The 16,523-nt window shown below is 38.2% G+C and overlaps 1 protein-coding gene across 1 annotated transcript in view; it reads right to left on the reverse strand.

Annotated features, from left to right (window-relative positions):
• NXPH1 (neurexophilin 1) overlaps positions 1-16,523 on the reverse strand; it is a 433,080-nt gene that overhangs the window by 296,012 nt on the left and 120,545 nt on the right. The window lies entirely within an intron of this gene.

The following is a 16,523-nucleotide window of genomic DNA, read 5'->3' on the forward strand; positions in this document are numbered from 1 at the left end:
CTGAAATATACTGATAATTCTGTTAACTGTAACTAGTTGTTTTGGTTGATTTGGTTTGGTTCACTTGTATGACTCTTTTTCTGAATGGGAAAGAAAGGGCAGAAGTTGAAAGTTTGAATTATTTGGGGGCTGGGGAAAAGAGAGAAAGAACTTTGAGTTCTACAAAACTCTGTCCTATAATGAACCTATCTTTAAAATGCATAAATATCATTATCTTTTACCCAAAATCCAAATAAAAACAGAAAACAGTTGTTATGAAGCACCCAGCTGTGGTCTTGCCTAAGCTTCAGGCCAAATTATATCACTTTGTACATAGTAACTGCATTGTACCTATTTTTTCCCTAACAGTGACAATAAAACTTATAAGGCATGCATTATCCTTCTGCCTTGACCTCAGTATAGCCTGGTATTTGCATGTTGATGACCTTGGACAAAAGCCTGAAGATTCCTCTGGCCTCAGTCTCCTCCCCTATATAATGAAGGTGATGTGTAAAATGCCTTTATTCTGTTTTTTTATGATTAAGTAAGTGTAAAGTTATCTCTGGCTTTTAAAACTTCACAAATGACAACTGTATACTGTATTGTGATTTTCAAAAATATTAACAATTTAAAAGAATATATTTTGTTCACTTCATTGCAAAGATTTTAGGCAAGTGTGTTTGTGGGTTTGAGGCCTTATTGTGCATTTCTTCTGTGCCCCACCCTCTTTCTTCTAGGTCAAGGGTTGACTCTATTGTATTAATTATATAATTTTTTTCAAATAAATTGTTTGCACATGTTTATAATGTCATTGATTTATGAGAATGTACACTCAGAATGGCATCCTTATCAGAGTTATGAATATTTGTTTAAAAGACCCATAGCCATTTTCACTACTTTTGTAGAATTTTTAAATGTCACTCAGGACAACTAAGAAACTCCCTGGTCCTCCCACACCCCAAGCTATTTTGCTAGAGGAAGGAAGGATCATTTGCAAAGTGATTTGGTATTTGAATGTAGTAGAACTTGGTTAATAACTATGAGGCATGTGTGCTAAATTACCTTTACAAGAATGCTTTAATAACAAGATCACTGGACTAGAGAGAAAAAATAGCCGTCAAGCCGTAGAATAAAAAAAATTAAAGAGAATCAAAAAGCTTTATGTAGAAGGCATTTTCTTTTTTAGAGGTAATTTATATGCTCAGTCTTTGTATCCATATTTCATTTATTCTGCTAGGTGAGAACAGAGGGTTCTCAAAGGTAGGGTAGTTTTAATTATACTCACAAACTTTAAAAAGAGAATGAGCACAATAAGAGAAATTGAAGAAAGTCGGCATTAAAAAGGCAGTTGAATGTAAAAGATGGGAAGATTGGGGTCATTGCCCAAAAATCATAACTAAAATTTTAAAAAATATCATGACTCAGCAAACCTTTGCATTATAATCTAATTACAAAAATTCTTCATGGTGGTCCCTCCAGGGATTATTATTAATTGACAGTTCCCTGAAGCAGAATCATTAAAGACAAAGAACTTGATAACCAATGTTCTGTTAACAAAGTAAAACACAGTCTATGCTTTCAGCCAGAAAGAACACTGGGGCTCTGAACCACATACAGGTAGAAGAAATTACAAGGACAAAGACTGCAAGCCCTGTAGTTGCCTCGATGCTGAAAATGAGTCTGCAAATGCATATTTTATTTCCATAATCTAAAGTCCATGGCTACTTTGAAACACACATCTTCCAGTTTTTATCCTGATTTGGCGATATGAAAACTATATGATTTATACAGGCAAGGAGCAAATGGCTGCTTCAACAAATATAATGATAAGAATGTCTTGGATTAGACATCTTTTAAATAAGAGCTTTCACAGGGATGCAGTGACACCCCGTATTTCCCCTTTTTAACATCAGATTAATGAAAACAACTACACCACTAATTTCACCACAATTAACTTCAAGGGCGATGCCATAAGAATCATATAACCTTACGTTTTTCTGCTTCTTCTAGCTCTAATAATAAAATACTTTGGATAAAACTCAAAGCAAAATGGTGTAATATCAAATTCTATATTAAACTAGGGGGTAGTTTCTCAAAGGTCCCCAGATTTCTATAGAATAATAATGGCTACCCATTTAGGGAGTGCTAGACACATGCCAGGAACTGTGCCCTGAGTTTTAGTTGCCTTACCCCACTGTTTCCCTAGTGATTCTGGGAGCATCAATTTGCAATTTAGTCTTGAAAGGAAACTTCTCAGGGCTCCTGGATGGCTCAGGTTCTGAGCCCCAAGGTCCCAGAATAGAGTCCTACATCTCTGGGAGTCTATTTCTACCTCTGACCCTCCCCCTTCTTGTGCTCTCTCTTTCTCTCTCTCTCTCTCTCACTCGCTCTCGCTCTCTCTCTCTCAAATAAATAAAATCTTTTAAAAAAAAAAAGGAAAGAGAGGAAACTTCTCACATTAGATAAGAAGATCTCCTTCCTCACACTCATTCTCCTACAAAGCTGACTTCAAACAAATCTAAGAGTCACTGGCCCATTGATTACCACTTTCTCCTTCTTGTAACTCTCTTTCAGCTTCAGTATTACCATTCCCTCTCCAGATCTTTCGACTAATCCTCTAACCATTTCTTCTTATATTTTCCACATGCTCATCTGCGTACATTAAACACTGGCACTTCTGAGGGCTGTATCAGTACCTTTCTCTTTTCACTCTGACCAGGCAGTCCTGTCTATTCCCATGATTGTATTTACTACTCACACACAATGACAAACTAGTTCAGAAATCTAGCTCTGATATTTTTTAACCCAACTATACTATTGTCTCTACATCCACTTAGATGTCCTAGAGGTGTTTAGAATTAACACGTCTAAAGCTGAATACATTATTACCATTATATTACATATTACATAATCTGCTAATTCATGTGACAGATTCTGGAGTCCTCTACTTGTAACAGGATTAAGCCTATGCCCTTTGTCAAGTGACTTCATGGTGGAATGAGCAAGTTCTCCTCCTTAATAGACCAAATTTCTTTCTTTCTCCCTTCTTTCCTTCCTTCCTCCTTCTTTCTTTCCTCTCCTTACTTCCTAGGAAATCCTTCTTCAGGATTCCTTTCAATCCTAATCAGAGTCTTCAAGAGTTAGAGCATGTTTTCAACTTATTCCTCTAGTTAGTAGGAGAAAAGCACACACCAAGTAGAAACTGTATCCTTCAGCATGGTTTCCTAAATGAAAAACCACATGGAGCAGATCAGAACCTGACCTGTGGTCTAGAGCATAGCCACCAAAACTGACTTGCAGTCCCACAGATCCAAAAGTGAGCAATAAATGTCTATTGCTTTAACTATCAAAATATTGGGGTTATTTGTTTTGTAGCCAAAATTGACTAATTAGTGACACTACTCTCATACTGGAAAACAAAAGTATCAGATTCTCTTACGCTTTCTTTTTTTCCTATACAACAAAAATAAAATTACTAACACCTCTCAACTTTTCGCGTGATCATCTCTCATCTCCTCTGTTCCTGCTACTGACTGAGGCTCATACCGTCAGCCACCTTGTCTATGGCAATGGTCTTCTAACTAACCTCTTCACCCTTTTCTGCTTCTACCTCCACATATGTCCTCCTTAGTGCCCCTGGAAGACAGAGCTAAAACAAAAATGTGTCCACATCACACACTGTTTAAATCTCTTCACAGCCCTCCCACTGCTTACAGATTCAAGTCAAATTTCTTAGCCCAGCACAAGACTACTTTGAACTGACCTCTAACCACTCCTTCACCCTTATCTCCTGCCTCCTGCCCCCCACTCAACTGTGTAATTCCCATTCATCAGTTAGAAGATCTTTAGAGCTTCCAACACACAACTTTATGTCTCAACTTGGAGCCTCTGAACCTTCTTCTCTGTTTGAATCCTCTGACTCCAACCTCTAGATGAACCCCTAATCTTCCCACAAATCTCTGCTCAGAGACTGCCTCCCCTCCTCTTTGCTTATCTTAGAGATTTGCACACTGAAACATATTATTAAATCAACTACATCATGTTGTTTATACATTTGTCTTCTCACCTGGACTATGTCATTCAGTTTTGTACCCCCTACCTTGCCTTGGAGTAGATTAAGTTCAATGCTCAGCCACACTTGGAAAGCACAGTGCCCAGAGAACAGCCTAGTGCACCTCTTAAAAGAAAGCATATCAGAAACTGTGGAATAACAAGTCTTCCTCTATGAAGTACATAAACAGTGCATAATTGGAAAAAGTTCTGAGGCAAACCTCAGCCCAGTGAAATTAGCAAAAGAAACAGGACCAGTATGGAAGGCTTAGGCCAGAAGGCATAAGCTCCTTCATCCCAAACACACTCAAAGAGTCTTAGAGGGGCTCCTGGCTGGCTCAGTCAGTTAAGTGTCTGCCTTTAGCTCAGGTCATGATCCCAGGGTCCTGGGATGGAGTCCCATGTCAGGTTCTCTGTTCACCGGGGAGCCTGCTTCTCCCTCTCCCTCTGCCTACTGCTGCTCCCCCTGCTTGTGCTCTCTCTCTTTCTCTGTCAAATAAACAAATAAAATCATTTAAAAAAAAAAAAACAGAGTCTTCTCAGAATCAGAGGCTGACTGAATAATCTGATCTGAATGTGTTACTCCGTCGCTGACTCATTAACCCCCTCACTTCCAGAGCCAAGAATATCTTGGTACCAAAAGTCCCTGGATATCCCTAAATTCTAGTTTCATCTTGCAGAAGCACATCCCAGATCCTAGCTCACATTTCAGTTATTCCACCCCTTAATTAGTTTCTTACTCAAAGATGTATTATAATCAGACTCTGCTTTATTCCCTCTGCTTTTGGACCAGGTGAAATAGGACAGAGGATGGAGAGAGGAGGGTTCAGGAAAGGAACATGAACACCATCATCATAACATTACCAATTCTGGACCTGGGAAATAGGATTAACCATAGAAAAACAGGATACTAGGCCTTAGGACTCTGGGTTTCTGAATGAATCTTTTTAACAGAAAGTAGAACTGTGAGACCTTTGGTCAAGGAAAAACACTAGCACTTTTTCCTGTCACAGTTAAACTCCTGCTGTGATAAATACCAATGGCTCTTGTTTCATGAACTTTGAGGTCTCACTAAACATCCCTGAATTGTGTCTCCCTCCCTGCATTGACAGGATCCTAAAGTAACCTGTAGTCTACATTTCACTGGATTCAGTGGTCTTCTCAATTTTCATATCAATTTTCTATAGAAGTATCCTTTCTGGGTTTCTTTCCTATGTCTTTGGCAGTTCTTTCTTGTCTCTGGTGCTAGCTATTCCTACCAGCTTTCCCCAGCTTGTCAGTGTGCTGCCTTTCAAGTCCTTCCCCTTGACCTAAATCACACTCTAATATCTTCAGCTCCCAGAAGGCATCTTCATTCAAATATCCTACTATTGTCTGACATAACAATATTTAAGAATGAACTCACCATGGGGCAGTTGGGTGGCATAGTTGGTAAAGGGTCCAGATCTTGGTTTCAGCTTAACTAGTGATCTTAGGGTCGTGAGATAAGAGTCCTTCATTAGGCTCTGGGCTCAGTGTAGAGTCAGCTTGGGACTCTCTTCCTCCCCCTCTGTCCCTCCCCCTGCACACACACACACACACACTCTCTCTCTAAAATAAATTAAAAAATCTTTTAAAAATGAGCTCATCAATACCCCCAACAACAACACCCCTAACACAGACACACGTTCCTACTCACAGTTAACCTTATTTTATTAGTAGCACCCAAATTCTTTCTGTACACTGCCTTTAAAGCTTAGAATTAGCTCTCATTGTTTTTGTATGTGTCTTGCGGACTAGTCAGGCACACCATCTTGCCAAGTCATCCTTCAAAATATCCCTTGCATCTACCTCCTTGCCACTGTACACCACGTCTTCATCATCTCATATCTGGACAGCTACCTTCTAACTGATTTTCCTGGCTACAATCTTCCTCAATTAATATCATTACTGTAAGCACCATAATGGTAGGGACTATGTCTTATTCAGCTATGTACATACCGCACATAATAGATTCTCAATAAATGTTTGCCTGATGCATGGATCAATTCTTCATACTACCTCCAGATTATTTTTTAAATAACATATTTGCCCTATCACTCCCTTATGTATACACACATCTTTTATCTTCTGATGTCCACAGCAGGGCTATTTTTGTGTATTTTTTTCCAGTAAACTGTTTCTTGGGGCACCAGGGTGGCTCAGTGGTTGAGCATCTGTCTTTGGCTCAGGTCATGATCCTGGTATCCTGGGATCAAGTCCCACATCAGACTCCTTGAGGGAGCCTGCTTCCTCCTCTGTCTATGTCTCTGCCTCTCTTTCTGACTCTCATGAATAAATAAAATCTTTAAAAAAATAAATAAAGGAAAGCCCGGTGGCTCAGCGGTTTGGTGCCGCCTTCAGCCCAGGGCATGATCCTGGAGACCCATGATCAAGTCCCATGTCGGGCTCCCTGCATGGAGCCTGCTTCTCTCTCTGCCTGTGTCTCTGCCTCTCTGTGTGTGTGTCTCTTATGAATAAATAAATAAAATCTTTAAATAAATAAATAAACAAACAAACAAATAAATAAATAAATAAAATAAGAAACTATTTCTTCAAGAGAGCCCCCACTCAGAAACATTACAAGCAAAACAGAAACTTTTTTTTTTTTTTTTTTTTGCAAAACAGAAACTTAAAGTGTCTCTGGTCAAATCTGTGGTAGAATGCTATATCCATACCTACAGCCTTCTCTATGTTACCTTCTTTCCTCTGTCCCATCCCCAAGCAATACTACAGCTAGTAACTGTCTAGAGTACCCTAAGACAATAGTTTCCAAATCTCAGTTTGCTTAATTTTCACCTAGGGGATTTATTAAAATGCACATTACCAGCCCCCCCCCCCACTTTCTATTACAATTTATTGGCCTAAGCTTTGATCCTGAAAAGGATGCATTTTCACAAGCATCCAAATGATCCTGATAAACACTGTCAGAAGGATATGCTTTGAGAAACCTCACTTTAGAAAGTGATAGATAGGAATGTAAAAGCCCTATTTCACAGGGTGCATGTGAACCTCATGTGGTAGCAATTAAAGTCAAAGCCTCATGAGAAGATGACAACTGAGTAAAGACTGAGAAGGTAATAGAATAAGCCATGTGGATATTTGGAGTAAAAGCTATGCAGGCAGGAATGACAAGTGGAAAAAGCTGAGACAGGCGTACACCTCATGTGTTAGTAACAACAAGAGTCCCAATGTGCCTGGAAAGGAGTGAGCAGGAAGAGAGGACAAGGAAATACGATCAGAGGTAACAGAAGGAGTAGCATCTGAAGGGCACTGGGATGGCCTGGCTTCATAAGTCCTTACAGGACGCCCTTAATTTGAGCAAAAGAGTAACATGTCTGACTCATATTTTAACAGGATTATTCTAGATACTATCTCAAAAGCAGTTTAAAGTGGGAACAGAGCAGAAGCAGGAAGAGTAGTTAGGAATTGTTGGAAGCATCCAAGCAAGAGGCAGTAATGGTTTGGTGACATGGATTTATGGTAGAAGTGGTGAGAAATAAACCAATTCTGAATGTATTCTGAAGGGAGAGATGACGTAATTTGCTGATGGATTGAATGTGGAATGTGAAAGACACTTTCCATTACTTACCCAGTACTGGATCTTTGCCCCCAGTACTCAGATTATGAGGAAGACTGAGGGAAGAAGAGAGGCAGAGGGAGAGGAGGAATGAACAGCAGAGTCTGAAATGTGCCATGTTAAGTTTGAGATGTATGCTAGGCATCCATGTAAATACATTAGTATTAGGAGTCAAGAATTTATGGGAAATGGTTGGGATGAAAATATAAAATTAGATATTACTTAGGCATTATCAGCACATAGAAGGTATTTAATAACATGAGACTGTCAAGGGAATCAGAGTAGATGAAGGAAAAAGGACTTAAGCATATCATTGTTGAGAGGTCAGGAGTGGGGTGGACCCAGAAAACCAGACTACCAGCTAAGAAGGAGTACTCACTGGTATTAGAGGAAGCCAGGAAGGAAGAGGAGACGACTCAATCTAACACCTTGATAAGTCAGGTAAGACTGTAAATGGCAACTGAATTTAGAACTAAGCAAGTCTTTGGTGACCTTAACAAGAGGATATTCAGTAGGTGAATATGGGGAAAGCTGAATGGAGCAAATTCAAGAAAGAAATATAAAAAACATGAGTGGTACACAATGAGCATAGACCAGTCTTCCAGTATGTTCTTTCACCCCTTTTTAATTTCCTTCAACTTGAGTCTCTGTATCATCTAGCACCAGTGTACTCATATTGGCATTTCATCATATTTTGGCCTCAGTGATGCTTACTATGTTTCTATCTTCTTTCTAACTAATTTGGAAGACCTTAGTTGTGAGAATCAATATCTCCTTTTATATCTGCAAAACCCCCTTCAGTGAGTTATACAATTCTGCACCAATAGTATTTGAAAACACATGATGAACTAATAAATATTTATCTAATGACATTCTCTACTCCTTTATCTAGCTCTTCCAATTATAATTTTAATTATAGGTCAAATTTCTACTTTTCGCTTTGAACTTTAAGGACCTTCATGAAATGGTCCTACCCAAAATGTATCTTTTAGTATTTCCTTATATAATCCTCTGCTTTAGTTAAGACAGTTTATTGACCATTTCCTGAAACGAGGACATTTATTTTTACATGTCATTTTAATTGTAATATTATCCTTGTCTGGAAATTCTTCCTCCAACCCAAGGGCTTTTCTCCTCCCAGAAACTAATCAAGAAAGAATCCTAATCTCAACTTTTGGTCCTTTATTTTTAATGTATAGTTACTCCAGATTTTAGGCTTATCATCTATACCTCAACATCATGACATTTCATATTATCTACTGGATTCAAAAATTCTACTTTTATATACATTCCATTTTTTAAAAAAATACCTTAGGGCAGCCCGGGTGGCTCAACGGTTTAGCACCACCTTCTGCCCAGGGCCTGATCCTGGAGACCGGGAATCGAGTCCCACGTCGAGTCCCCCATGTCGGGCTCCCTGCATAGAGTCTGCTTCTCCCTCTGCCTGTGTCTCTGCCTCTGTCTCTCTCTCTCTCTCTGTCCATCTCTCATGAATAAATAAATAAAATCTTAAAAAAATATATCTTGGACCAAGCTTAATATTTTTAGTTTTCTGATTATTCTATCCATCAAATAACACTTTTAGGACTAAGGAAAAATGAGATGAGGAACAAAATATCACCACCCATGAGGCTATTTAATGAAAGATTAATATATGAGAAAATGGATAAATAAATGATGAAGGGACGGATGGATAGATGAAAAGGACTTTACAGTACAGTTATTTCATTCATCGTACAGTATCTTCTTTAATACTCTCAAGAGCCATAGGATATGGATAGTATACTTTTTATAAGACTATGATGACAGTCTTTTTAAAAAAGATCTTGTTCATTTCTTTGAGTGAAAGAGAGCAGGAGTGGGGTGGAGGAAAAGGGCAGAAGAAGGGAGAGGAATAAGCAGACTCCCAGCTGAGCAAGGAACCCAATGCCAGGATCAATCCCAGGACCCTGCAGTCGTGACCTAAGCTGAAGGCAGAGGCTCAATCAACTGAGCTACCCAGGCACTCCTAAGGTAAAATAGTCTTAAAGAGGTTTACCTGCTCAAGGCTATACCAGGACATTGGAACCTAAATCTCTGACTCCAGAACCCAGCCCTTTCCTGTTTCCTTCATAGTTGCTTGCTGGATAAAAATATAAAACCACTCAAAACCAAATTCAAAGCTGTTTTCCAACATCTTCACTTAGAATTGATGAGGTTTGGCTGAATTTGTTTTCAATGAAACTTTAGACCTAAAGGCTCTACTCTTTTCCCCCTTAATAACATATGAACTACTAGTCTAATTGGTTTGATCATTTAATTTAACAAAGTTTAGGCAAAACACAGTGCACCATTCTTAAACAACTCTGTTTTCAATCCCTTTACATCTCAAAAGCTTTGTAGGACAACCATTGACTCCCATGGTAATAGTTTACAAGTTTGAGTTCCTGAAAATCAAGATAAAAATATTCTCTGGAAATACATTACTTTCCTCTTTGGAGTGGACTTCTTTCTACCATAAGACCTTCCTCTCAGATTTCTGATCTTAAAAGAACAAGACAAAGAATAGTTGACTAAGCAAGTGCTTTCTGAGCCTATATGAACTCCACACCTCAGATATATTTAAAAAGATATTCTGTTTACTTCCTCAGTATGGAAACTCTTGTGAATTTTGAAAGGTTTCTTAACCCTCTTTGGTCACTGAGGCATCATAAGAGATCTGAGTGAATAATTTAGTAACTGGTATCCCAACAGCATGACATCTCTCAAGGTTAATAATAAAAATCAGGCAATTCTATCTTCTTTACTTTTGGTCATGGGCTCTAAGTAAAAAAACTAAGGAAGGAGAGTTACATGGCAACACATGATACTATAAAAGAAGTATATTCTCTAAGAAGAAGAACCAACTAGTTAAGGCAGCCAAGTAGTTCACTCAGCATCCCAAGTGCCCACCCAGGGTGCCCTCTGTCTCAAAACTTGAGGTTATATTGAGATATTCAGAGGAGTTGTATATAAAACCAAAATGCTTTAATTTTTAAAATAATCTTTGACATGGGGCGGCTGGGTGGCTCAGTTGGTTAAGCATCCAATTCTTGATTTTGGTTTAGGTTGTAATCTCAGAACCATTAGATAGAGCCATGTGTCAGGATCCACACTCAACTTGGAGTCTGCTTGAGGTTCTCTCTCTCGCTCTCCCTCTGCCCTTCCTCCTGCTCATGCTCTTTCTCTAAAATAAATAAAATCTTACATGAAAGACTCCTAACTCTGGGAAACGAACTAGGGGTGGTAGAAGGGAGGTGGGCAGGGTGTGGGGGTGACTGGATGATGGGCACTGAGGTGGGCACTTGACGGGATGAGCACTGGGTGTTATTCTATATGTTGGCAAATTGAACACCAATAAAAATAAATTTATAAAATAAAAAAATAAAATAAAATCTTTTTAAAAAATAAAACAAAATTATCTTTGACAAACATGAAATCAGGATAACTGAAATTTAACTGTATATTAGTTATTGACTCGTTTTATATGACCTTAAATGCTTTTTTGGTTGTTCTCATGGGAAATTGTGAATCTGCAATGTAGAGATTTTGGATTTTAGCTTCTATAATTCAAAATAGGATGAACTATATTAGACACATTAATTTTGTGAAAAATTATCTTTAGACTATGTATTTTTGTATTTTAAATCTCAAGCTTACTACTTCTAATTTGTGTCTTAAGGTTTCAGAATCAGTTAATGATAGAACCTTTCCAGATATTGTGGAGGAATTTGACAAATAACTAGTTGAGAAACTAGAAATATGCTTTCTTATATCATTTTCAAAAACAGAATAGAAATGTAATGATAATTAACCCTACATACTATTTTCTCTTTTGCCAAATCTTAACAGACTACCAGAAAGTGGATACCTTTCAATGAAAATGGACAAAAACAAGCCTCAATGGAATAATTATAAAGTGGATTTTCCTGTTGAAGAGCAAAGATGAAACATGAAAAAGATCAGCTTATGCAGCAGACATTTTTCATTCTTTTTTACAATGTGAGCAAATGGAGGGTGAAGGAACAGCCTTCACCTTTTATCATGTGCTCTGCTATGCTCCAAGATTTACAGTGACCCTTTAAATTAAAAAGGGGGGGGGGGGAGCTTGCACAAAATAAAGAAACTGTCAGTCACTAGAGAGGTTACTATCAAATACATTTTCACGTGGATTATAAAGAGTTTATTACTGTTAACCAAACTAAGACCATGACTTTGAGGATTAACATTTGAAAATGGGAGTATCCAAAACAAAGGGATGTTGTTTCTCCAGTATAATTTGTTTTGAAAAGTTATTGCCCAGTAAGCACTGTAAAAACTCTATTTCACTCATGACAAAACTGCACTTAGACTTTTAGTGAGTGAAGCCATAGTCGGAAGAGAAAAAAATCTGATCATTTTGCGTCACTTTTAATGTAAAATTTCACACTCTCCTTGATTCTGACAATGGTGGGACTTGTAAAGGACGCTAATTGTGGTCAATTATTACAGTCCTCTAGCGCCACCTAGCGTTTTCCACATATTTCTGTTGCCCAGCTCACGTATTCAAACTAATAATTTCTTACAAAAGTATTCATATACATCCTAAATTAAAGGAATAGGAAGTCTTCATAGCTTTATTTTGAAATATTATAGGTAAGATATTTTCTGTTATCTTCTTTTAATGCTTCTAAATTGCTGAAGGTCTCTTATTTTTGTTGAACTGAAAGTCTTATATCTTTGGAGTTCATTCCCATTGATAAAGGCTTCACTAACTTGCTCTGGAAAACTGATGAAATTATAAGATTGACCTTGTTTCTCATAAAAGGTAAGTCACTTTATGACTTATTCAGCTAAATATTTTAGAGGTTTTAAAGTAGAAGACTACACATATACAAACTGGGTTTACAGAAGCAGCCAAGGAAACATGGAAACAAAGGATGACCATTGAAAACCCAAAGTTTGTGAATTGACTTGTTTGGGAACACTCTCCAGTTCTTGTTATGAACACTCTCCAGTTCTTGTTATTAGAAATAGTGGACACAAAAGGTTAAGGCCAAGGTGAACGACATCTACTCCCCCACAGCCTCATTACCAAATGATAATTGAAAGCATATCTCCGATCAAATTATGCCACACCTATACACATGTATTAAATAAATATTCAATAGCACGCACATACAAAACTCTTCATAAGTTTAGTCTAGGGGCTTAACAAAGTCCTTTCTTTTTAGTGCTGACCAAACTACTTGTATGACAGATTCCTAGAGGCAAATGTGGCAACATCCTTGAGGCAGAATTGTGTTATATTGTGATCAGCATCAGGCAATCAGATAGTATTCTAAACCAACAGCTGGACACAAGGCCACTTAGAGGTAATGCTTTATGCACCATCCTTATGGATGAAAGCTATAGATCTCTAATTCTACTTCATGGTAATTACTGAAAATAATTTTGTCATACAGAAAAAAGGTGGTGTTAAAAAAACTGATCCACTCCAAGTGTCAAATAGGTTAGGTATGTTACAGAATAGTACCAACAACAACAAAAAATTCCCTTGTTCTTAAGACACATGGAAATGAGATGGTATCTATATGTGCCTCCAGGAAATATCCTATTATTCTGCTTTTTTCTTTCTCAAATCTCTTTATCAAAGAAATCCAACAACCAGAAAAACATCTTTGCTTCTAGCTAAGAAGTGCTAGGATTGGGTCAGATAAAAAGCACTGTCTAAGGAAACAGAATTGCAATCTGGATCTTTCTAATCCAGATACACACCAGGGTAATAAACTAGCCTGGTCTGCTAGTGAAGAAGCCAAACATTGCTGTGCAATTTCAGTCAGGTAATAAAGGAGGAAGGAGAAAGTTCATCACTTAGGCCTGATTAGCTTTTTTTCTGTTTCCAGCTAAGTCGGTGAATGGAGAAGAATCTAGATTTCCTATATAACAATCCAATTTCTTCATTTACAAAACATGAATGGGAGCAGAAATGTAACAAAGGCATGTGATGCTCAAGATGAGCTGTGACATCACTTTGTACTCAATTTTTTAAAAATATTTCAACAGAGACATTCGTTTTGATTTTTGTACCAAAGAAATTCTACAATATTTTCTAACATTAATAAATTTCTGATTTGAAAATAATTAGGAAACCTATCTTTTTTTTTTTTCAGTACAATAGGAGACACAAGCAGATCCAAATATTCCTTTCCTAGAGGTGAATTGCTCCGTGTGACTTGAAAGATGCCCTAAAGTTCACACGTGCCTAAATGTCTCCCCACTTGCTCAGTGAAGTACCATCTTCCCTTCCTGCTGAAGCTCAAATTCTCAACTTTAAAGTCAGTACCATAATTTAGATAACCCCAAAAGAATCATTTCTTAGCGTTAAATCCTAAAGGCAGAGGTTGTAAACACCCTAAAAATGTACGCAAAATATTGTGTATTTGTACATATGACCTCCTTTTTTCCTGGAAAGTGTGTTCCACACCTTTAATTAGATGTTCAAGAGTGTCCCTGCTCTGATTCAAAGAGCTAATGAGTACTGCCTACAGGATTTAACCAGCCCCTCCAATTATCTTATTATTACAGATTTATCTATTATAGTTACCCAACTCTCCTGAAAGGACAGAAAATCCATGAGGAAGGGAGATCTTTTGCAGGTAAGTGCTGCCTTACATGACTCGGTCTTAAAGTATCAGGATCTGTGGTTAAAATCCACATCTGACAGGCATGGGCTCTGGAGTGAGGCAGATCTGAGGTTGCAGTTTCTATTTTGTCATTCGCTCCTTATGTGGCTGGTTTGAGCCACCTCTACCTGCTGCCTGCATCCCTGCAGAAGCCTACCTACTGTCCTGCCTGCCCTTGCCCTTCCTCGGTCTGTCCTCAAAGCAGCCACCAGAGCATCATTGGAGGTCCTGTGACCTCACTCCCCAATCTTCTCATGACTCTCACAACAGCCAGTGAAAGAGCCAAAATAGTGAAATGCCCCAAGGCTTGAAGACCCTGTACCACTTCCTATCAGACCCTGTCTTCTCAGACCTCATTTCCTGTCTTATGTTCTCTTCTCAAACCTAGGGAGTCTCTGGTCTTTGAGCTTCCCAGTCTATTCCCCGGATGTCTTCAGGTCTCTACTCCCAAATAGCCATTTTAGAGAGTCCCCCTCTTTCCATCCTAAATGACACCACTACACCCGCATATCCCATTGCTGCACTCCCTGTCTCACTTTGCTGCTTCACTGCTCTCCATCGCATCCATCACCATCTGACATACAGAACTCTGTAGTTCACTTTTTTCTTTCTCCTTCAATGCCTAACCACCATTCGCCCCATCCTCAAACTTCTAGAACACGGGGGAGCAAACTTTCTTTAAAGGGCCAATTAGTAAATTTTTTTGGCTTTGTGGTCCATATGGGTCTCTGTCACAACTTCTCAATTCTGAAATCCCAGGGGAAAGGAGCCATTGATAATATGTAAACAAATGGGTGCAGCTGTGTTCCAATAGAATTTTATTTACAAAAACAAATGGCAGGTGCTGAGTTTGGCCCATTGGTCATAGTTTGTTAACTCCTGCTCTAGAATAACAAACTCCATAGGTAAGATCATAATCTGCCTTATTCACTATTTTATCTCCATCCCTTTGAGGAAGGCCTGATACAAAGTAGTTCCTAAACATTCACAGAATGAATTAATGTCCTTGGCCACTGTATTCGTTGGTAACATGAGGTAATAATATCGACTGTGGGGTTTACTGAAAAAAAAAAAAAAAAACAGTTCATGAAAGTATGTCACACAATGAGTAGAACGGGTAAATAGTAATGCTTAAAATTATTCTGAACTCCATCCCCTAAGAAGAAAATCGAAAGGCTGAAAGACAAACAGGATTTAAAGAGAAGCCAAAAATATGTATTTGAGGATATATTGAAGGGAAAAAAGGCATTTTTGTCTGGAGGAACCCAGGGGAGGCATGCTCATTGCTTTCCTAAATTCAAAAATCATTTTGAGCAAGAGAGATTTTCTATATACATTGTCGCATCAAAGCCGGTAAAACTAGGATCACTAGGTAAATATTACATGGAAATAAATAGATGTCTGCTCATGGCAGGGATGCACTTTCCAGGCACCCCTGGAAAGGAGAAACCACATTCATTTTCTTCACTTATATATCTTAATGCCCTAGCATGGGGGGCCTTAACTGAATGGATGAATCAGAATGAAAAGTCAATAATCTAATCCTCAGAACTGACCAAAGCTAGAACAGGCTTCTTCCATCTGTGCATTGGAAGGCTCAAGAAGGAACTTTGTGACTTCTTGCTAGGGTGCCACCAAGATACATTGCTACAGTACATTTGTCACAACAAACACTGGTGCATTCCTATGAACTAAACACACTTGTTAAGATTTCTCTAGCTTCTCCACTAGTGTTTTTCCCTTCCAGGATCCCATTCAGGATACCAGGTAATATTTAGTTGTCATGTATCCTTAGGCACCTCTTGACTGTAACAGTTTCTCAAACTTTACTTGTTTTTGGTGACCTTGGCTATTTTGAAGTATATTGTAAAACGTCCTTCTATTTAAATTCATCTGTTTTCCTCATAAATGTACTGTGGTTATGGGTTTAGGAAAGAAAGACCCATGAAGGTAAAGTGTCATTTTTAATCACATTCTATCAATGGTACATGTTATCAACATGACTTATGGATACTGATATTAACATTGATCACCTGGCTAAGGCAGTGTTTGTCAGATTTCTCCACTATAAAGTTGCTCTTTCCTCCCCTTCCTATACACAACTCTGAAAAACAAGTCAATGCATAGTCCACACTGTGGAGTGGGAGCAATTGAACTCCACTTCATGGAAGAGAAAATATCCACATAAATTATTTGGAGTTGTTTTGTATAGA

This window comes from Canis aureus, chromosome 18, assembly GCF_053574225.1.
Source record: "Canis aureus isolate CA01 chromosome 18, VMU_Caureus_v.1.0, whole genome shotgun sequence".
Classification (NCBI taxonomy): Eukaryota; Metazoa; Chordata; class Mammalia; order Carnivora; family Canidae; genus Canis; species Canis aureus.